This window comes from Dreissena polymorpha, chromosome 3 (genome assembly GCF_020536995.1).
Source record: "Dreissena polymorpha isolate Duluth1 chromosome 3, UMN_Dpol_1.0, whole genome shotgun sequence".
Classification (NCBI taxonomy): domain Eukaryota; kingdom Metazoa; phylum Mollusca; class Bivalvia; order Myida; family Dreissenidae; genus Dreissena; species Dreissena polymorpha.
This window is the reverse complement of record NC_068357.1, coordinates 138,643,426-138,667,054: the sequence shown is the minus strand read 5'-3', so window position 1 is coordinate 138,667,054 and position 23,629 is coordinate 138,643,426. Positions and strand designations below refer to the sequence as shown.

Genomic DNA, 23,629 nt, shown 5'->3' with positions numbered 1-23,629 from the left:
TTATTCTTGTTTATAATCTTTTATGAACAATGTTATTCAAACACTATCGAATGTGTGTAAATTTTATTTTTCTTTCGGTAATTTCCATTCCGCTGTTCAAGTGCTTTTTTATGATATTGTCTGTTTTAGATCTGCAATTTGCAATATTGCAACCGCTAATCGCCTAATGCTTACCTGTAAACCGCAATACGCTAATCCGCAATACGCAAAACTGAATTCGACAACGAAACTAAACTTGATATCAGCTCTACTTGATGACGTAATCAAATGATAAATTTGCGTTCAGCAAGCTTTTAAATGTTTCACACAGTTTCTTAAAAAAGGTTGCGGTTGTTAATTTTCGTATATAGATCAATACTTAAAAGAAACGAAATAATGGTAATTCCAATACATGGATTCAAATATTGAGTGACGTGTGCAAAACATGGTGGTCGACATTTTTCTTAGGGGCAGATAGGGTATTCGAGAACTACCCAAAGATCACTTTTCATTTATCTCATATTTTACCACGGAACGTGACTTGTATTCTATATACAACAAAGGACAAGTATCGTTGGTTATTCTGCAACAAACCAAGGACGGAGACAAATGTTTTTAAAATAGTTATGAAAATTCCAAGAATTATTAAAGTAAGATGCACGGGCGCTAACGCGAGTTTCGGAAAAAGAAATAAATTTGCCCGTTCTGCAGTCCACTTCAACCAAAATAGTATTAAAAAGTCATGCTTCGTTCATTTAATGTAATTTGGTTATGGTTATTTCCCTTTTATTCTAATTAAAAAGCAAAATATGTTTTATGTTAACAAATAAGCGACGTCACTTTGATTTTCATTGTCCGCGCACTATTATGAATAAAGTCGACGTCATTTGATTTTCATTGTTGTGATGACGTTTGCACGAAAAAGTGGAGCAAGTTAGGTCAATATAATTCTCATTTATAACCTTTTAATCGCGGATAACTTTTTATTAAATCGTGTAAGAATCGAAATAATCGATGTGTAAGCGTTGGTTATAGCGGTTATAAACAACAGTTTGTCGTTCCGATGCTTGTTATCAAACCACTCGGGCTACACCCTCCTGGTTTAATTACTACGCCTCGAAACTCCAAACCGTTGGTTATTACCGCAATAACGCCATAGCATTGTTGCCATCTTACTAACGCATTGTCGCCATCGTACTATCGCGTTGTCGGATTGTCGCCATCGTAAGATCTCATTGTCGACGAAATAATCGATGTGTAAGCGTTGGTTTTAGCGGTTATAACCAACAGTTTGTCGTTCCGATGCGTAGTAATCAAACCACTCGGGCTACACCCTCGTGGTTTAATTACTACGCATCGGAACTCCAAACCGTTGGTAATTACCGCAATAACGCCATCGCATTGTCGCCATCTTACTATCGCATTGTCGCCATCGTACTATCGCGTTGTCGCATTGTCGCCATCGTTATATTGCAATATCGCCATCGTACTATAGCATTGTCGCCAACTGGATTTTAATGTGTAACCACGATGGCACTAACGGTATTCCGTAACGTAGGAAAAAATACGATGTGTGCATGTTTACCGGAAGGCGACAGACGACAATGCGACAGTACGATGACGACAATGCGACAGTGCGACAATACGATGGCGACAGTGCGATAGTACGTTGGCGACAATGCGATTATACGATGACGACAGTACGATAGCGCGATGGTACGATAGTGACAATGCTATGATACGATGGCGACAGCACGATATGACTTCCGCATTGTCGCCATCGTACTATCGCGTTATCGTACTGTCGTCATCGTATTTTCGCATGGTCGCCATCGTACTATCGCACTGTCGCAATCGTATTGTCGCACGGTCGCATTGTCGTCATCGTACTATCGCGTTGTCGCATCGGCGCTATCGTTCTATCGCATTTCGCCATCGTACTATCGCATTGTCGCCATCGTACTATCGAATCGTCGCCATCGTACTATCGCATTATCACATTGTCGCCCTCTGGTATTTAATGTGTAACCACGATGGCCCTTACGGTATTCCATAGGTTACTCTTAATGCCTCTTCAACTGGCAGAGCATAAAACTAATTGAAAGTCATCAGATCACATGCTCATTTAAAATACAAATTATTATGAGTAAAATTACTGAATATCGCGGTAAATTGTTATAAAATGATATTATATCCATTTTTTTTTACTGAATTTGGGGAAAAAGATGTTTTGTCTTTGGGAATATGACCGTATAATGGCTACAAAATCAGCTGAAAAAAAGCACAGCAGGCTGTCTGGCTAGCGCTGTGGTTGCCACACTGGCTACTCCAGATGGATTCCTGCATGCGAGTTTGGTTGGTGGTAAGAACACCCGACAGGTGTGGTTTTTTCCGGATACTCTAGTCTTTACTTACAGCACACGACCCCATAAATAATGTATATAAAAAGCTGAAACTGCAGCTATTATTCAAAATGTATCGCGCCTTTCATTAGTTTTATGCTTATTAACAGTGCTTGGTCACACTCCTGATCCTCACATAATGCAGCATCATGCGCGGAGAGACCTCATCAACTTTTAAATTGACATATAAACTGTATGAAAAGGCACTTCCACCAGTATACACATGCTACTGCGTCAATTAATTTGCACGTGTATTTTTAGCATGGTTGTTCGCTTTGAAAGAACGTATTCATGAAAGTATCCTTCGGTACGTCTACCTTAAAATAATAAGCTTACGAGATTTATGGCAAACAACCATGATTATCTATGTTTTTGTTAAAAATCGAGCGGTCTATGAAATGAATCATTACAAACCTTTAATTAACCGCTCGTGAACACGAGGCCAGTAACCCCATGCTACAACTGACAAACTTGAAGGGCGACAATTTACGTCGATACCGTTTCAGTGACAGCTAGCTATGACAAGTATACGTTTAGTTTCGTATTCGAATTACATTAAAGCGTATTGTGATTTATCGTTTAGCATTAAGAATTAGCGGTTTACAACATTGCCCAAAAACTATACGAACAGTATAATAATATTAAAACACAAGTTTTAATATTTTGTTTCGTATTCGAATTGCAATTAATCGTTAGACGTATTGCGGTTGATCGTTTAGCATTAAGCATTAAGCACTTACCGGTTTACAACATTGCGCATTAAAATTTTGACATGAATACCGCTCCATATGGAACATGTCACCATTTATTAAACACCGTTATTTTCACTGCTTTAATCAGCCTTTAAACAATCTATACGGTTCTTGTGTCCTTTATATTAACTTAAACGTAAAACATGTGGAATGTGGACAAATTAAAAAAACTATTAAAAGCCCAAAATGTCAATAACCTTGGAATTTTCTCGAAGCGGGTATATGCAATTTAAGTGTCAATATTTTAATCGCGCAATCTTAAACACACATAATTACTGAAGAAGAATGTTATATAAAATAATTTAAAAGGGGCCTTTTCACAGATTTTGGCATTTTTTAACTTATTCATTAAATGCTTTATATTGATAAATGTAAACATTGGATCGTAAAAGCTCCAGTAAAAAATCAAGAATAAAATTTAAAAAAGGAAAAGAACATTGCCCGGAGCAGGTTTCGAACCAGTAACCCCTGGAGTCCTGCCAGAGTCCTGAAGTAAAAACGCTTTAGCCTTCTGAGCTATTCCGCCGAGTACACATTCATGACGTATTTTATACCTTATATAAGCAATCTTCGTAGTTCTACAAAATTTAACGACAAAAACAGAACTCTCCAAATTATTCAATCGTTTCGCGTTGCAACGCTTTATAATTTTTAGGTTTTATAATCGTCAAAAGATGCATATAATGGCTATATTAAAGCATGGTAAATGTTCAGTATTACTGTTTCCTCACAAATATCATAACTAACAAGAAAATTTGCGAATCTGAAACAACTTTTTTCAATTTTGTCAATTTACCAAAGCGTGAAAAGATCACTTTAACAAATGTCAAATGATGCCAAAAGTAACATATTGTTTTATTCAGTTAAATTGTCAACGAACAAGTTTACACTGACATGTTGCAGTACCAAAATTATGTCTATGTGTCCCATGAAGGTATTCGAGTAAAATAATTTCGATTTCACAGTGTTCGTGTTGTGCGTACAGAAAACATCATCACGGCCGTTAATAACGAGCGACATCTCTTTTTGGCAATTCATTACTTAATGAGCCAATGCTATTTTCGAGTTGGCGCTAATGACCGGATATTTTGAAAGTTTAAGGATAATTTTGCACGTAGAATATATTTTTATATTGTTTAAAAAAAAACATATTTCGCATTATTTAAAAAATCGGGCAATGTAGTGCGATTTAGCGAAGATTAATTCACAAATGTAAAGAAAAATACAATCACAGCCCATTTAGACTTGGGGACCTTTATAAGGTGTGCCATGATGGCGTTTTTTTAAAGCAAAATGATGGTTTTTTTTGCCTGTGTGACAAGAACATGTCTACCATATTGATACGCTTATGTCATCAAATTATTGCGCTAATCATATACTAGTTGCTACATGCACAACCACATTGGCCTCTTGCGGATCTAATAGATAATTTTGTATTTTTTCAAAAGAGGCGGAGCCATTGCAAAGGAGGTGGCGCTAAGGACAGAAGGTGGCGTCAATCCACGATATATGATTCCACAGGAGGGATGCCCATAGTATTTTATTATATATATATATACTATATCAACTACACAGCGGTTGGTTTCGAAAGGTTATACAATAATTTATCAGGAGTGTGTCAATATAGAGATTTTCCATGTCGATCACTAAAAAGAGCTAAAACTCAATAACCAAGTCATTCAACCGTAGATTAAAAGCACATTAAACATTTTTCAATCGGTTACAATACATATTGTTATCGAAAAAGTATGGTTAACACCATTTTATCGCGTCTGTCGATCCGCGAGTACAAAATTTAAACAGAAAATTCTATTTTGACCCTGGGAAACCCTTTGATGACGTCAGAGATTGTGTAACACAAAATTCGATTGGTCGGTTTTCATCAATAGTTCTCTCTCCTGTTTTACGGAGATCCACGTGAAATTCCGCACAACCAATAAAAAGACCCGTAGCAAATGTATTCTTTATTGAATGACGTCAGAGGATTCCCGTGCGTCCTTTTAAAAATTAAAGCTCTTGGTTGTTAATTTACAAATCGGAGTGAAAAAGACTGTTGATGGTGTGTGAATGACTATAAAATGTATTGTTATCGATTCATTCATTAATGTTTATTGAACGGGAAATAACCGTATAAATGACGAACAGTCAGGTAATCTTTGTGTTTCTGCTGTTTGAAACAATTTGAAAATTGAAGCTATATTGGACATTGTGTCCGACCAAAAATTGTCCGTGAGTGTCAACTTCCGAGGGCTGGTATCAAAATACTGCTGGATCAATGCTTCTGATGTTAATTTTTCCTGATAAATTATTTTACTATCTTTCGAAAACACCGGTGTGAAGTTGATTCGTTAAAAAATGTTCGAGTTACATGCTTTACAGTAGAGATGGTCTGGTTTTACGGCAAATGAAGTTGCACTCTTTATTTCTATTAAAGCAAATATATATAATAATCATACTATTTGCTTCCCTCCTGTGTATGAAGCAGCGCATGACTTACATTTGATTAATAATGTTCCGATTCATATTTCATTTTATTTTTCAACATATATACGTAAACCAATCTCAACATAACATTATAAAAAACAAGAAGTAAATATATAAGTAACCAACTCAATGTCGGCAAAACATTAATAAAACATAGTGTACGATATAAACCAAAAAATATGTAATACTAAATAAATCCAATAACACAATTCAAAACATTCTCAAATATTTCTTCTTCAACAAAAATGTTTATAGAGTAAGATATTTCACGAAATCTTCACGAAGAATCTTCATAGCCTAAAATATATAGTTTTCCCCACTTACTTTTTTAAAAAATTAGGATCATAGCTCTTTCTTTAATCTTTAACTCTTGTTGTATACTCAAGTAACTTTCCAGTTTTATAGCATATTCAATGACCGAAATCATCAAAACATTTTTGCAACATAGTCATGTTTCTTCATAATTGTACAAACGTAACTTGTTAGTTATATGTCACTATCATCCAATAAACAAATAAAGAATCAAAGATCGAACATTCAACCAGGAATACCACACAAAAAACGTAGAGTCGGTAACGAAAATTAAAACAGATAAAATTTTGCATTTGCGGCACCTCCTGTCATTAGCGCCACCTCATTCGCATTGGCTCCATCTCTTTTGGAAAAATACAACATTATCTGTTAGACCGACTAGTGATCGATGTTTTGTACATGCAACCAATTTTCTATGTTCAAGTAAATTGTTTGATGTCGTTGGCGTTTTCATTGGATCGAAATTCGCTCGTCACACAGGCACAAACATCGATATGCTTTCAAAAACGCCACCATGGCACAACTCATTAAGGTTTTTACGTTTGCAAATGGGTTGTAATTGTGTGTTTCTGTACATGTGTGGACCATTGAATCTTCGCTTAATCGCACTTCATTTCCCGATTTTTAAATAATACGGAATATGTTGAAAAACATATACAACTTACCCACCCTGTATAATTATCCGTAGGGTTTCAAAACATTCGGTCCTTAGCGCCACCTCGGAAGTAGCATTGGCTCCTTTTAAATGCACCTCAAAACAGAGTTGGCCACTGTGTTTAACGTTCGTGAATACTGACGCAATCAGAGATAAACAGCGATTTTACCGATAAACTGATCAATGTTAGGTTAAATAAACTCGCTTAATGCATCATGTTTAATTATGCTTTGTGTCATTGCAATGGAACTAAAAGATTCCTTGTTAATTGTGTATGGATTGTATTAGTTTTGCGGTCCCATGGAGAGACAAATTTAAACTATGCATGTGTCCATTGGAAACGGGTGACATATATTTAACTTTATCTCTAAAATACACGTATGTCGGTCGACAAAAATTTACCAACATACACAATTATAAACGAATAACGCGCGACACAAAAATTCGATGAAGGGACAACGCAAAATCACTGCCTTCCCCTATTTGAAAGGGGTGGCATAATAAGCCGTGGGGAAGTTGAGTAAATATGCGCAACGCTGGTGATTTCTGATAATATTACATGTAGTATTCTTTGCGATGTGTTAGTAACAATAGCATTTTTATTGTAGCCAACCCCACCCCACTCCATTTTTAAAGAAATGATATCAAAATCGATCACTATGACTCAGCATGTTCGGAGGTAATTAATACGTTTTAAGACGTCTTTATTCCTGTTTATATCAAGTATCTAGTACATCTTGGAATACCACGGTGTGTTGTGTTAAATCTGGTGAGGATTAGAATATTCTATTCGTGCCAAATATATTATTACACGACACGAAATATCTGATGAAATAAATGACATTTGATTGTCAACGAATTTTGCCGGGAGGTTCATCTAGCTGTACAATGATTTAATAAAAGTTATCGTCTATCATTTGTCATGCAATGCTGGTGAAGCAGAAGTTTTACAATTCGAAATTGCAATAAAATATAATTTCCTTACATAAACATTTTATGACGTTGGCTCGTGGTGCATTCTGACCTTTGTCTAGTGTATTTGAACATTATTCAATACATCAAACATAGCATGTTTTGTATTTTTGTCAAACTTGTCCATATATGCCATTAATTTAACATTTAAGTTTGGTTTATTGTTTTACGTGACACATCGCGCATATTTAACCTGTTTTGAGAAATTCATTTATATGGTTTTACAAAGAACATTTTAAATATGGCATTCGAATGGATCAATTCAGCAACACATGCTATTTTTCCCTTAGCCTCAAAAACGTTCGATAAGACCAAGGCAAAGACGTGAATCATGCATGTTTTTGCAATATTGAAAATCCAAAGCTGTCTATGGCGCTCATTTATTTTTTCCGATAGATAATATGATGGCAGATAACACAGTCGTTTATCAATATAGGACAGGTAAACGTGGTTTAAATCGTCGATAAGTGTACAAATGTTCAGATTTTATGGAAAGAATGCTCTGAAATAATCACAGTCATTATCGATCTTAAACGTATACTGAATCAAATATGGATGAGATCAATTTCATAATCATATGAATGACTGATGTACCTTTCAAATAGTGATGTTTGAGTTACAATAAGCTTGCATTCTAACAAAGAAAAACAATTTTATTTGACGATTTTTAAATTTCCCTATCAAACACAATTTGAGTGTTATGTTATTTTCATAGCGTTCCATTTGCAAATCGCATCATAAAAATATGTATTTAAAAGTTTATTATATTGAGCTGAGATATTTGAAAACAATACTAACAGTTACAGAGCAGCGCAGTGTTTGACCAGTGAACAAACTTATCATATTTTTAATATATAAGTGTAAATCAGTTGCTATTCATTAATTGCGTTTGATTATACATACTATTTTACAACAAACGTACCTTTTTCGGAGTCGGACACTTCTGAATAATATACAGTAATGGTCTTCATATTTCCCTATTTTCCCGATGCAAACTATTTTGTTTCATAACAATATGGCTGCCAATAGTGTTTACTTCGATCCGGGTCTTTATCACGATCACGTAATAGGCACGTGATTTCATATAAAACCTATAGCGTTCTATAATAGTCATACATATGAAAACACTCGTCTATAAAGCACTGATGGACTTTGATGTGTCGGATGTTAAGCTTAGCTCCACTTGTTTATTGTGAGGATCGCATATCTTAATGGACTAGGACTTTGGTGTCCTTTATGGTAAGCTGGGTCTGTATTGTTAAGTTCAAAGATCGATGACCTTTCATGTCGCGATTCGAACATTCCATCCTAATTTAAACACTACGACTTAGATATTTGTCGTTAATATGTTCTACGAAAAGTCTTTCCGTACCTTTGATACAATATGTTTGTGTACATGGTTCATTAAAAGCTCCACGATAAACTTAGTAAAAACGTGTGAATAGGTCGCCGTTTAATAATATATTTATCTATGTATAGTCTAAGAACATTGATATGGGACTAATGTTGTGTTTGCCATCTTCAACTTTGGGTTTACATGTAAGCAAGATGCTCGCTGTTAAATATTTTGAACACTTTCGCTACGTCCTATGTAAAATGAAATACAAACGTCGATTACTTTGTTGAGAGCGGTGTAAATTTTAAAACATTATCATTTTCGTGTTCAGTTAACTGCAAGTAAAATTGACTAAATTAAAGCGTCTTAATAGAAAAACGATTGCCAATGTTGTGTAAATATAAATTTCAAAACACATTTTGCAACAATTTTACACTGTATTACACTTGACCAAAATCCATGTGACAGGTTATTAAAAAAGAGAATAAAATAACATCTTTACCGTTTAACCCTCGACAGGACGGTAAAACGTTACATCAAAACTAAGAATATACCATAACTGACATACTATATCATTATAATCGACGTGTGATGACATTTAAAATATCAACGCAATTACTTTGCTTGGATTATTGTATTGTTATTTTTCTCATTTCATAAAATTTTATAAATTGCCGTCTATGTTTATTCATAGCAAGCGTGGTTTTGCACTGGAAGTTTGTTATTATTTACAAATTATGCACAACCTTACTGGTAAGAATTGCAACACTCTCAAAAATGAACCTACAGGATATTTAGTTTAATTTTAGAATAAATTTATATACAGTCGAAACTGACCTAACGGCCACCTGAATTTACCGGTCACCTGCAGACAACGGTCAGTCTGGAATCCCCCGACGAAAAACACTCTATATTACACCTTAATTTAACGGCCTCCTGTCCATAACGGCCAACGGCCACTATATTCAACTCCGAAATTCATGTTTGAACTGAAATCAACGGTCACGCGTCTGTCGTCTCGGGTCGCAAAAATTAATAACACTGCACATCATTTGTCCGTCTATTTTGCGGTTAAAGCGTTTGATAGTGGTAATTGCCTTTGATATTATAAAAGCGGCCCGCTGCGAGTAAACAAATAATAAGGTGTTGAGAAGGTTTGTTTTCCGGGGATAATTGTGAGGGTTTCTTCAACAGAAAATATGTCAGAGTTTTTGACACGTTTAAAGTAATAATCGCTAGTTAAATGACCGCTAATTAGTACATTGAGTACCGATTTTTAATTAACATTTTCGGATCATTCTTTAAAAGAGCTTTCTAGCGTTCACAACATTTTCAAAAGCAATCGGAATAATAAATCACGGAATAACAATAAGTGGTAAACTTAAGTTCCTCACATTAGAGGAGCGAGTCAAGTGTTTAAAACTATTTGAATCTGGAAAAAAATTCGCGTGTAATAGCAAGTGAACTCTGTGTTGGACGTACGCAAGTATAGAGTGTGCTTAAGCGTAAGCGAGAAATTATGGAGAAGTATGAATTGAATGCAAATGTGAGTTTGAAGCGTTGTATTTTGTATCAGGTTGTTGAATGAAAATGCTTTTTGTGTGATGTTTGCGTACGAATAAATTTTAACAAACTGTTTGCGTCTTTTCTTTGAATTAGAACGGTACAATATCACTGTACTTTCGGTTTATGAAAGCGAATCCGCTTTTTAGACTTGTACGGACGTGACGTCAACGGCACATCACAAGTTTTATTTACTGAATAATCGAGATGCATGAGTAAACAATTATACTAGCGTTGATAAATTCTTTGCTTTAGTTTAATAACAATATGAAATTAAATCAATCTATAAGATAGTATTATGTATTATTCAAAATAACTAATTTTTATTATTATGTTTAGTTAACAGCAATGAGCATCTGTTTAACACTCATTGCAAACGACTGGGTGGGGTAACGAGGAAGCACTACTACCAACTGACAAACCATCTTAAAATTGTGATCCGAATTCAACGGTCACCTGTGGACAACGGTCACTTTTGCCATTTCCCTTGACTGACCGCTGAATTCAGGTTTGACTGTAGACAAATATAACTATTTGAAATGCATTATACACATAAACATTAACTGGTGAAGACCTTACATTTCCTAACCATAAAATTAAACAACACACTGTAGACCTTATCCTTATCAGTTTTTACATACCACAACTAAGGAATGTAACCGATATATAATGAAACAAAATTCGCAAGCCTGAATGCTCTGAAACCATACAAATATAGCCGATGGATGATTAAATCCTACAAGCGCCTGAGAAACATCGTTAAAAATGTGCAAATGGTATAATAATTTAAAACAGTTTGTCATGTGTAAAAATGAGAATAGATATTTAAAAATGAAATATGTTGGTTTGTTGAATGTGTTTATAAAGATAATATATTGCAAGGCTGTCTGTTCTTCACATTAAATGTGAACTGTTAAGTTATTGAAATGGACACGAACTGAATACTGTTTTAATCACTGAAGTGATGGGCATTACAAAATAATAATGTCAAATGTATCAACTATTCACCAAAGACAGACAGCGTCCTTGCATTAGACGGACATGGGCACGCGCGGTATGGCCTTCATTGACTTGACAGGGGAACTACACACGGATCGGTACAACGAAGCACGCTTATATAAATGATATGCTCCGTTATAGAGATTGAAAAATTGAAGTACCATACACAATCTTACACATATCACACTAAATTTGAAAACTGCACAGGTTCAATAAGTGTCAGGTATGAAAAAACATAAATCAATATTATTATCTTCATATCTTGAAAATGATTTGCCAAATAAGATTTTGTGTTTTGGTTGCGAGAGTCATCCATTTGATAATATTATGTGTGTATTTATAATAGTATTAAAGTTTATACGCAACACTTTTATGCGTTTCCGCCAATTACTTATTGTAATCAACTGCTAACGGATTTTACGTAAAGGTTGTCCGATAGAAACAATTTGTAATTTTACAAATGACGGCGCTGTATTAAGCATGATGTTGTTTATCTTGTTCCTGCTTTCATATAGTTCATAAAGAACTTTTTTCCTTTGAATACATATAAGCATTTCGTTTAAACAGTGGATATGAAAATGGCCAAACATATGTTTCTATTGTTTCTATACATTTGCCCATGCTTGGCTTGTTTGATACCATTAAATACTCGACAGGATAAATAGATAATTCTCACGCATATAATAAGGTCAACATACCGCATATTATTATTTAAAGATCTTAGTCGATAAATCACGTCAGAAACATGAGCCTTCAGACGCTGGTGTTGAGTGTGTAGACCTCAAATTCATGGGCCCGGCACGACATTGACTAAACGGGCTTTTCTGAGAAAACCGAGCATGTGCAGCAGCTCGATGACTCATAGAGAGCCGCTTTAAAGTGTAATTTACGATTTTGTGCTTATATTACGAACTCAACGTTTGTTGGCTAAACAGTCGACGATGTTAATTGTAGCTGTTCTCGGAATTGGAGAATATGACACAAGTGATTTCAATTGCAAACAGTGTTTTTATGTTTATACTGCTTTATATTACTAACCAATGAAGCAATACTATTATTAAAAACCTGGTATTTCTTGCGATATTATTCTAACAAAATATATAGGAATTAAGTTTTTCCACAAATATCCATTTGTATTCATACAAAGTCAATATTAAAGTAATTTTAGCGATAAATGATAACTTGGATTGAAACGAAGGCAAGCGTTGTAATTCAATACACGTATGCCGAATCTTAATTGTCGGGGCCTTTAATAAAGTTTTAGACCAGGTTTTGTATGTCTGATCTGTTGTTTTCTGTTGTTGTTTTTTTATAAATATTTACAGGCGTTTATATCTGACTTTTCAAGGTCGATACCAAACTGTGTGAAGAAAATCGTATTAATAATAAAACTTTGCCTAAAAATCTAAATCGAAATCGCGATATAATTTACAATTGTGTATACAGGTGGATGGTCTTTAAAAATTTCCATATTTATTTATTATTCGTGTACGTCAATTTTTCTTAAAATAAAATGTTTGAAATGACTATTTATTAGTTTAAGCATCCTCTAAAAAAATAAGTACTTAAAAAATAGTTGATACAATAATCTTTAAAATGCGCCATAACCAATAGTTTACACGCGTTCATAGCCAAGTAACAGGCGCGTTAGTTGGTGCAGCATAGTACTCCATCCTGCCAGGAATCTTAACACTCGAGTTCCGTCATGATGTCTGAGTCACATAGTTGGGATGTGGAGTTTCCAGTCCGGAGATAAATCAGGGTCTCAAAGCAAACAAGAATGATATAAGAGCTTCTAAGATACGAACCTTCGTAAGCGTAGTTGCTGGTACAAGCTTTCTTGAGAGGTTTGGCTTTTTTCGAGCATAGCTCCAATCCCGACCATACTTACAAACAAATTGATTGTCGAGTTCAACATTCATTGAATAATGTATGCAAGTGAACATTTGCCGATGGTATTTATTGATTATATTGCGAGTCATAAATATCGGTTAAATCACATTATCTCAGTAGATCCTAATTGTTTTCATCCCATTCAATACACGAGCTGCATCGTAAATAAACATTTTATGAAAATAAGTCCACCTTTGAAAACAGTTACCTCCTAATAGTTATTTAAATACGATTTATCTAATCATAAACAATTAATTATCAATGCTGTCACAGTTGTTTTAAATATTCAATGGAATTAATTCAAACGTAAGCCCTCAGTTTGCATGTTCTGCTCAATACCTCAAGAATAAATGTAGCCATGGGTAATAACAAAAATGTATAAACAACATATGTCCAGTCCTCGAAAGGGTTGCATGTGGCATAAATTAAGTCAATATCATGCCTATGTTACGTGACATTGCAAACATGTCCATTTACTTTCTAAAAAAACAAATTTAGCTATCGTCATGCAATTAGTTCAAACCTGCATGGTTTACCGCAGATGAGATTTTCGTCACTTTCATTAAATACAGATAAATTACTCCCGATCAAACACTTAATAACACATTGTGTTATAGCATTAACCTATGTACATAAATACCTTATTTCCGATATATAAAGGCTTTACATTTGTGATGTGTTATTTGTGGGAAATTATTTCGGAACTGGATAAATATATTCCTTATATCCAAAGAATGCGTATGGGATTTGTACTCAGTTTCTAGGTAATTTGTGCTAATAATATGACACTGATTTTGCCTTAATATCTCGAGCGAATTGAGCTAGATTGGGATGCAAACATTTAATATGTGTTTGCCTATAAGGCACATTTGGTCAATGTCTACGAGGTCGATTGACAACACGTTTCAAATGGAAAATATACCCGCGACATTCCGGTGATATTTATTATATACCATAAGCGTCAACAGCCGTTTTCTTAACCGATTATGGGCTAAAACCTATTTACATTAGCAGAAATGTTTTCTATATATAATAAGGTGCAGTCATTTGGTAAAATATTACCTTGGAAAATTTTAGAGTTGTGATAATTTTTCCTATATTGTTATCAAAAGAGCTTTAATACAATTTTTGCAAATCAGACCCTTTTTACAAGTGAAACATATACGTGTGTTGGGAGATCACAAATTTAAATTCTGTTAAGTTTGGTAAAAGTACGTTCAACGAGGCTTGATGCGAAATTAAAATAAAAGATAATACAAATGACAAATGGACTACAAACCCCTATCTATATGTAGGGCAACTTTGTGTGCATCACATGAATTGATGGTATTTCGTGAGATGGCCCCAAAATAATATTTTCTTCGATGTTTGTAAAAATCCAACCCGTTGTTACACACATATTAATTTGGTTTTAATTGTCCAAAAAAAGATAAAGAATATATTGCGTATATTAACCATACCATCACGTGATATCTGACAAGCATCTTATCGGTCAATTATAATAACGAAAGCAGTACAAACGCAATTGTCATACATGCAATTTTTTCTGACAGTTCACAGTACTGATTTTTTACATTTATTGTTGACATAGAATGTTTGCGATAATTAAACAGCAGAACGCAGATGCGAAAACTACGACAAATACGCCATACACCGATAGAGAACATTTATCTGTGAGTTTACTTTAAGGTACAAACCGTTCAATTCTGACATGTACAACAGTATAAACCACTACATATATTTTGTGAAAACACTGATAATGAAAAGAAAATTGTTTTATTCATGATGAAAACGAATACATTTAACAGTCTTAATTTCAAACTTGTTATATACATTCAGATCTCACAACTATTACGTAAAACAATTACATCGCCACAATCTCTAGCGAAAACAAAAGTAAGAACGTTTCCTAGTGGAAGTAATCAAAATAATTTAGTATAGTATTGAAATGAGTGGTCATATGTTCACAAAAAAATATACGTTCGTTTTTTCGGTTATTCAAATATAAAATTTAACAATCTTAAAGGATTTTTAAATCTCTGACAAGTTGACAACACATTTTTGAATGGGTCTTGTTTATAACTTGACGGTATAATTGAAACTGTTTTCTTCAACCATTTATTACAGCATACTTCTTTAAATGTTGTTTTAAGCGCCATCTTTTAAGATTAATTCCAGTTTTTTTTTGTTTTTTTTTCCATTTTTTTTTAAGGATTTGATATGTAGTTTCTTAAAGGAATGCTTATTTTCGTAGAAAAAAGGCAAGGCAAACGTGTAAATAAGACAACCTTTAAATTTGTTTTATCTTATAGTAATAATTTTATTAATGAAACAATTCCGTTATAATTATTTGTGATTATTGTAAATGTATTCAAAATTTGTGAAATTCGTTGGGCATGCGTATTTTTGTGATAAAGATATATTGGATTAACAACACTTGGAATTAAGCATAACATGTAGTTATGATAGACCGGAGTTTACACTCCCATTAACGATTCACCTTAACCATGTATTAAAGTCCAATTAAGCATGTTGTCCCATGTTTGGATGAAATGAAAATGAAGAAGAATATATACTTAAAGTGAGGTACGACGACGGATTTCAATTACGTCGAGTAGAGTTAGTTTGATTTAAACAATGCATTTCCTCTATCGGTCGGAATTGAAACCCTTACCAATTATAAATATGCACTACGTTTATATATACTCCAAAAATCACTAGTTTAACTGTTAGAAAAACAAACTATAATTTATTTTTATTTTTTTAAATATGTATTGTGATAAAATGCAAGTACAATTTTTGAAGTACGTTCTTGGTGTACACACAAATGCAACAAATGAAGCAATGTCTGGGGAATTACGACTATACCCGCTATATATTGATGTAATATTTAACATAATTAAATGTTATCAAAGACTTATTTGCGAAAATGTTAGCAAACTTCTCTCTGCTGCTTTTTTAGAAAGCAAACTATTGTATGTTAATATTAAAGCAAGCTGGGTTTCCTCTGTACATCATTGTTGTAAACATTTAGATATTTTGGATGCTGATTTGTATAATAAGAACTTAATAAATACTGCTTAATTTAAGATAGTAAATATGTATAAAAGCAACTGTTGCTTAAAAATCTCAGGCAATGAAGGGAAGCTTAGAACATACTCATTATTCAAGCAAATAATTTGTAGAGAACAGTACTTTCGATATATAAAAGATAAAGATGCAAGAACCCTTTTTTTTACCAAATTTAGGATAAGTACATAATTATGAAAATGGTGTCATCAAATTTACGGATATTGATTGGTTTCTAAATGCCATAAAAGCGATCTGGGTAAAACGATATCTGGATATAAATAATAAAGGTAAATGGAAAATTCTATTGGAAAAAAAACTAAACAACTTCGGTAACTTTCTTATATTTGAAAGCAATCTAGATGATTCTATAATACAAAATGTAAGTAAAAATAATTTGTTCTTAAACGATGTACTTACATCCTGGCAAAGTATTAAGAACCAATATAACGTTTCAAAAAGTTCTCCCATATGTTAACATGTTATATGGAATAATAAATGCATAAAGGTAAATAACAATTATTTCTTTTTGAAAAACTGTTATAACAATGGTATAAAAACTATCGGTAAGTTGTACAACTATCGAAAATTTGAAATTTGATGAGTTACAATATTTATACAATATTGACTCTAATGAATTTTTAAACTTCTACTCACTAATTTCTGCTATACCAAATGAATATAAATCAATATTGTATACGCAAGGAATCAACGCATTAACTATATCAGAGCAAACTTTTGTTGATATAATAGAAAACTCTAAACAGATAAACAAAAATCTCTACAATATAAAGTTACAATCACACAGTAAAACCGATGACAGTATAGAAAGAAAATGGAATTCATGCCTTAATCTAAGAGAAAACCTCAACTGGAGAACAATATATATACTGCCATTTAAGTCAACAATAGATACTTACTTACGTAACTTTCAATTCAAATTCTTATCAAGAATTATTCCAACAAATAAGTTTCTTACGAAATGTAAACTAACGAATAGCAGTCTGTGTAATTTTTGTCAAGAAAGCGTTGAAACAATCGATCATTTGTTTTGGGAATGTTCATATAGCCAAATTCTTTGGACAGAACTGCAAACGTTCCTTAAACGAATGAACATTGACACTGAAATAAATAAAACATATGCTTTCTTTGGAAGTACAGAAAATAAATTACACAGTGAAGTTCTCAATTGTATTATCATTTTGATGAAAGTATTCATATTCACCATGAAAATAAAGAAATGTATTCCAAAATTTAACATATTCTTAAATTATTTGAAGTTAAGGATACAGACAGAAGAAGAGATCGCCCTTTTTAAAAACAAAATTTAAACACACAAACAAAAATGGATCCACATCAATCAATATTTTTAGTGAGACTTAATATTCATATAAAGTTTTCATATAACAATGCCCATACAATAACTAAAACATCGTTGTCGTATTTCAAAAGTGTTCATATTCAACATGAAAATAAAGAAATGTATTCCAACATTTAACATATTCTTAAATTATTTGAAGTTAAGGATACAGACAGAAGAAGAGATCGCCCTTTTTAAAAACAAAATTGAAACACACAAACAAAAATGGATCCACATCAATCAATATTTTTTTAGTGAGACTTAATATTCATATAAAGTTTTCATATAACAATGCCCATACAATTACTAAAACATCGTTGTCGTATTTGTTCGCATTTTCGTTTGTTCTTTATCAACTGTATTATTAATTGTAAAGTACAGAAACACATGTTGAAAGAAATTACTATTTTTGTTATATTTATCCATAATACAAACTGTTAAAACACGTCATAGAATATATGTTGTGTGTTAGAGAGTGTGCGTGATGTGTGTGTGTGCGTGAAATTGTGTGTGTATATGAACATATATGAGAAAAGAAGTATACTTATACTATACGTATGAAAGAAAGGTAAAATTTCTACTTTTATGTTTTATATTGTGTTATTTACTTTCATATGTTTTTCTTTTCTCGCCTGTATATGCGTGCATGTTTATGTATGTATTTTTGAGTATGTGTGTGCATGCGTGAGGTTATGAGAGTTGGTACTTTATGAAAACGTAAAACCACTCATTTTTGTACATTACTACTTTGTGTATTTGATGACTTCATAAGAGTGCATTAATAAATGAGAAAAAAAAATAATTTAGGATAAGTGCACAAACATTGCACATAGAAACAGGCAGATACAAGAAACTCCCAGCAAATCAAAGATTTTGTAATTGTTGCTCTTCTATTCTAGCTGAAGACGAAATTAATTTTTCTCTGTGTTGTAAAACAGTCGATATCAGCAGAGAATCATTAAAAAAAAATATGAGATTTTAAATAAAAACTTTGTATTTCTTAATAAAGAGCAAACATTTGTTTGGTTAATGGCATCTGAAGACAGCGAAGTTCTGAAATTGTTTTCTAAATATCTACTCGAGATTTATGTCAAAACGAACTGCCCTGTTAGGTAACAATTTGTCAGGCCATTGACTTGTTTATTCTAGTATATTGACGATTAAGTTAAATTTAATTACTACTTTATTTCATCACTTTTTTCACGGTGTTAGGCGTATGTTATTTGTGTTCCCAACGATACGAGTTAAGCTTTAGTAAAGTTAATGTCATTATTTCTACCATACTTTATTGATTGTTTTTATATTATGTTACTTGCTTTATGTTTTATATTTGTGATTATATATGTCATATTGTATGACCCTTGATTGGCTAAATAAAGTTATTCTATTTTATTCTATTTTATTGCCATTTATTTGTTATCGTTTAATGTTTTATAATGTAATCCAAAGTAAATTAAGCACACCGATATTTAATTAAGCGAGGCTTAGCCAAACTTTGAATGACGAATATCGTTCGTAAGCAATGTACGTCGAATATTCAATTTCATCAACCGATTGACGTAACTTTCTTCGACAGAAAATACATGTGAAGTTGTTCCGTAAGATGTTACCAAAACTGTGTTTTCTGACAAAACGTTAAGGGGGCCTTTTCACAGATTTTGTCATTTTTTTAACTTATTTATTAAATGCTTTATATTGATAAATGTAAACATTGGGTCGTAAAAGCATCAGTAAAAAATCAAGAAAAAAAATAAAAAAAGGAAAAGAACATTGTCCGGAGCAGGTTTCGAACCAGTGACCCCTGGAGTCCTGCCAGAGTCCTGAAGTAAAAACGCTTTAGCCTACTGAGCTATTCCGCCGAGTACACATTCTGAATGTATTTTATACCTTATATAAGCAATCTTCGTAGTTTCACAAAATTTAACGACAAAAACAGAACTCTCCAAATTATTCAATCGTTTCGCGTTGCAACGCTTTATAATTTTTAGGTTTTAAAATCGTCAAAAGATGCATATAATGGCTATATTAGAGCATGGTTAATGTTCAGTTTTACTGTCTCCTCACAAATATCATAACTAAAACGAAAACTTACGAATCTGTAACAACTTTTTTCAATTTTGTCAATTTACCAAAGCGTGAAAAGATCCCTTTAAAACCAAAATAATATCAGCGTAATTGAGAACACGACACACGGATTGGAATTGTATTGAAAGAATATCACATATTGAATATGTTATATTTATTACATGTTACCAAGCTTGGTACAAACGATTTAAAATTATAAGGATAATTTGCCCGCCACAAGTTGGTAGGGTTTGTTTGCGCGCAAAAATTATTAATTGAAATTATACGATATCTGACGAGTTCCATATTACGCAACATTTGAAAAGTGCGATATAAAATGAAATCAAATCGCAGCTACAATATAGTACGTGTATTGAGTACACCTTTTGTTGTGATGGAGTTTAGTACACTGTTATCTTAGATTTCTTGCGATTACGAAACATCGGGACAATAGTACGCTACAAATGTTGTGAAGATTGTCTACATTTAAACAAATTAAAACATACAATAATTGTTAACCAACAACTGTCGCACAATTTCGCGGAAGATTAAAAAGTATTTAGCTTGAGAAAAAACACAAACTGGGCTAAAAATTAACACGATTGTATTATTAATATGGACGTTAATCGGCAGATTGTTATCGAGAGATTTTTAAAAAACCAAACTTGTGGAATTTGAGTTTTCAAATTTGCCCTTTAACGAAAAAAGTCTCATACCCTGACGGCTTTGTTGGTAACTTGTTGTCCACGGACAACGGACAATAACTGACAACACTAGTGTACAATTGTGAGTTATCGATATTCTTCTTAGTTCTTAAAAATATACAGCGCATTGTTTCTATTAAATAAGTCATTTTAAAAACGGTGTACATGCTGCACTCAAGATATATCGGTCTTATATTGGCGAATATGTTCCTCTAACATTTGCTTCAAAAGTAGCAACTGTAATGCATAACATAATATGCCAAAGATTTGTTTCACTGAGTTACTTTCAACGTTATAATTTACATTTTGAAGGTCATGCGTGCTATATACTTAAACGTAAACGTAAACACTGTGGAAAGTGAAGAGTTTTAAATACCTTGTAGCCTAAAAAGTCCGTAAGTTTGGAATTTTCTCACAGTGGGTATACGCAATATAAGTGTTATCGTTTTATTCGTGCAATCTTAAATAAACACATTTATATAAACGTGAAATATTTTATGTCATCATTTAATAATCGTCATGTTATGTCTACAATCAATTATTGCTTAAGTCAATTATTGTTTAACAAACAAGTTTGCACCAACCATGTATTCGTATTTTAGCAATACCAAATTGTGTCTATATGTCGCATGACCGACTCAGCCAGGACTAATGTTGATTTCCAAATAGTGTTCGTGTATTGCTTACATGCAGGATTTGTATGTACATAACCCAGAATGGACGCATGCTTATGTAAAACTGTGTTTTGGCATATACAAATAAATAAATAAATATCAGGATAAATAACCTCGCTGGGCAGCATGTTCGATTATGATTGTTGTCGTTGCAACGGAACCAAAATATGCATTGTCTATTTTCTATTGATAATGTTAGTGTTGCAGTACGATTGAAAGACACATATATTGAAAACGATACAAAACCAAAAGTATTAAAACTCTGACAACAATAATAAACGAATAACGCGCGACACAAAAATCAGACGAACGAACGGACAACGGAAAATCAACCCTTCTCCACCTTTGAAAAGCGGGCATAGTAAATATGAGAAGGCTGGTGTTTTTTATTAGATGTAATGTTAATTGTAAACACTTGTTATATATTCTAGCCAAGCAAACTACTCACCCATTTTTTAAGAAATGTTCTTAAAAATCGATATCTTTGACTCAGAATTTCTGGCGGTAATGAATATGTTGTGTTTGTTTCTGTTAATGTCAAACATATGGTACATCTTGGAATCAAATGGTTTGCTTTGTTGAATCTGGTAAGGATTAGAATATATTATTCGTACCAAATATATTACAACAAGCCACTGACCTGTTTTGTTTTCTGCTAAACATAGATTTACATGCTTAAATAATTAAATTTATTCGCTACGTTTGACGTGTAAATGAAGTCGTGAGTCTATGAATTTATTATTTATTAGATAAGGTTTTAGCTTTTTCTTTTTGTACTAACACTGTACAATAATATATGTATGAAAATACTTGTTTTTATTGATTCGATTAATTTAATTTAATTAAAAAAAATATGTCCTGCCTCGAAACATTAACTTATATAAACATCGACTAATCTGATTAACAAAATATCAAGTAGCCTTTAATGAGACCGACATCACGTACTGGTATGATAATTATATTTCTGTGTCAGTGGACATGTTCAAATTTGACATTTGCAAAATCTCTAGACGTGAAATTGCTTAGTAAACAAGTGTTAAACTAAGAACGGTTTAAATTCAGCAAATGTCTTAGTTTTTCGTATGCAAATAATCAGTTTTCATAACACAATCCCTTTTAACAATATTTACACTGCACCATAAGTTGACCGGATGCACATATTACATATAAATTGATGATAGGCAAATAATGCGGTAACATGCAGTAGTCCTTGCTAATGTTGGATATACCAATTAATTAATTTTATTGAAAATAAATAAATGACATTGGATTTCTAGCGCTTTTTTAAAAGAGGGTTATCTGCCTGTAACATAAGTTAATCAAATGTATGGTCAATAATTGACTGAAATTAAAGTTATAATCAAAGAGAGTATGGCAAATAATTGACAATGAAAAGTACACGGTCGTGGAGGCGGAAATTATCAAATTGCATTACAATGTTATGTTCATACCTACAAAATACATAACTCTTTGTCCGTTATGCGCTACAACTTTTATCTTGTGTATTTGAACATTTGAAAATTATATAATACATCGAACATAGTTTAAGAGATGTTCTTGTCAATAAAATGGTCATACTTTTAAATATACTGTTTAATATTGACATTTAAGTTTGGCTTATTGTTTTAAGTATCACATCGCTCATGATGATTCTGGTTTTAGCAAATAATTTATTTGGCTTTACAGAAAAGGCTTATTATATTATATGCAAATGATCCATTCACCAATATATTGCATACTAGTGCCCATACCCGTAAAACTATCGGTAAGACCAATGCCAACGCTCGGGTTATCCATGTTTACTTATAAGCTGAAGTTAAACAAAATGTATTTAAACATCGCGTGTTTTGATCGATCCATAACCGTCGATGACGCTTCTTTAAGTTATATGATAGATAAAATTACAGGTTGGTTATCAATGTAGGACAGATAAACGTTGTTTAAATCGTCTCTACTGTTTTCCAGACCTAAAATAATGATCTAAAATATGTGCAGTCATTTTAGTGCGTATACGTATGCTGTAACAGATACGTGTACAATACCTTTTCAATAAATGAATGTCGGACCTTTAAGTAGTTACGTGTAAGTTATATTAAGCTAGCATTCTAGCAAAAAAAATAAATAAATTATTTGACTTTTGTAAAATAAGCTAACCGACCCATATCCCAATTTTCTGTTATTTTGAAAGCATTCTTTATGCAAATTTCACCATTAAAACATCAGCCTAAACCGTTAATCACATTAAACTGATATATCGATTAAAGTAAAAGCTTGTACAAACCAGCGCACTCGAAACGTGTTTTATCTAAGCACACTAAGAGTTGATCTTCATTACTTAAGTTTGTTATAAATAATATTGTACAACATACATACAATTTTTGGCGTCATACACGTTTGAATAACATACTTTT

General features: G+C 32.8%; 1 protein-coding gene across 6 annotated transcripts in view; it reads right to left on the bottom strand.

The window, feature by feature from the left end:
* The window catches only part of LOC127871643 (uncharacterized), a 29,690-nt gene extending 21,069 nt beyond the window's left edge, over positions 1-8,621 (bottom strand). For 4 of the 6 annotated variants that reach the window (XR_008045488.1, XR_008045489.1, XR_008045490.1 and 1 more), the window contains exon 1: positions 8,479-8,621. The gene's annotated coding sequence lies outside the window, so the exon portion shown is untranslated. Of the gene's footprint in view, positions 1-6,594; positions 6,727-8,478 lie in introns of those variants that run through there. The other 2 variants (XM_052414759.1, XM_052414760.1) reach the window with 2 other exon arrangements.
* Between the last annotated feature and the right edge of the window lie 15,008 nt (positions 8,622-23,629).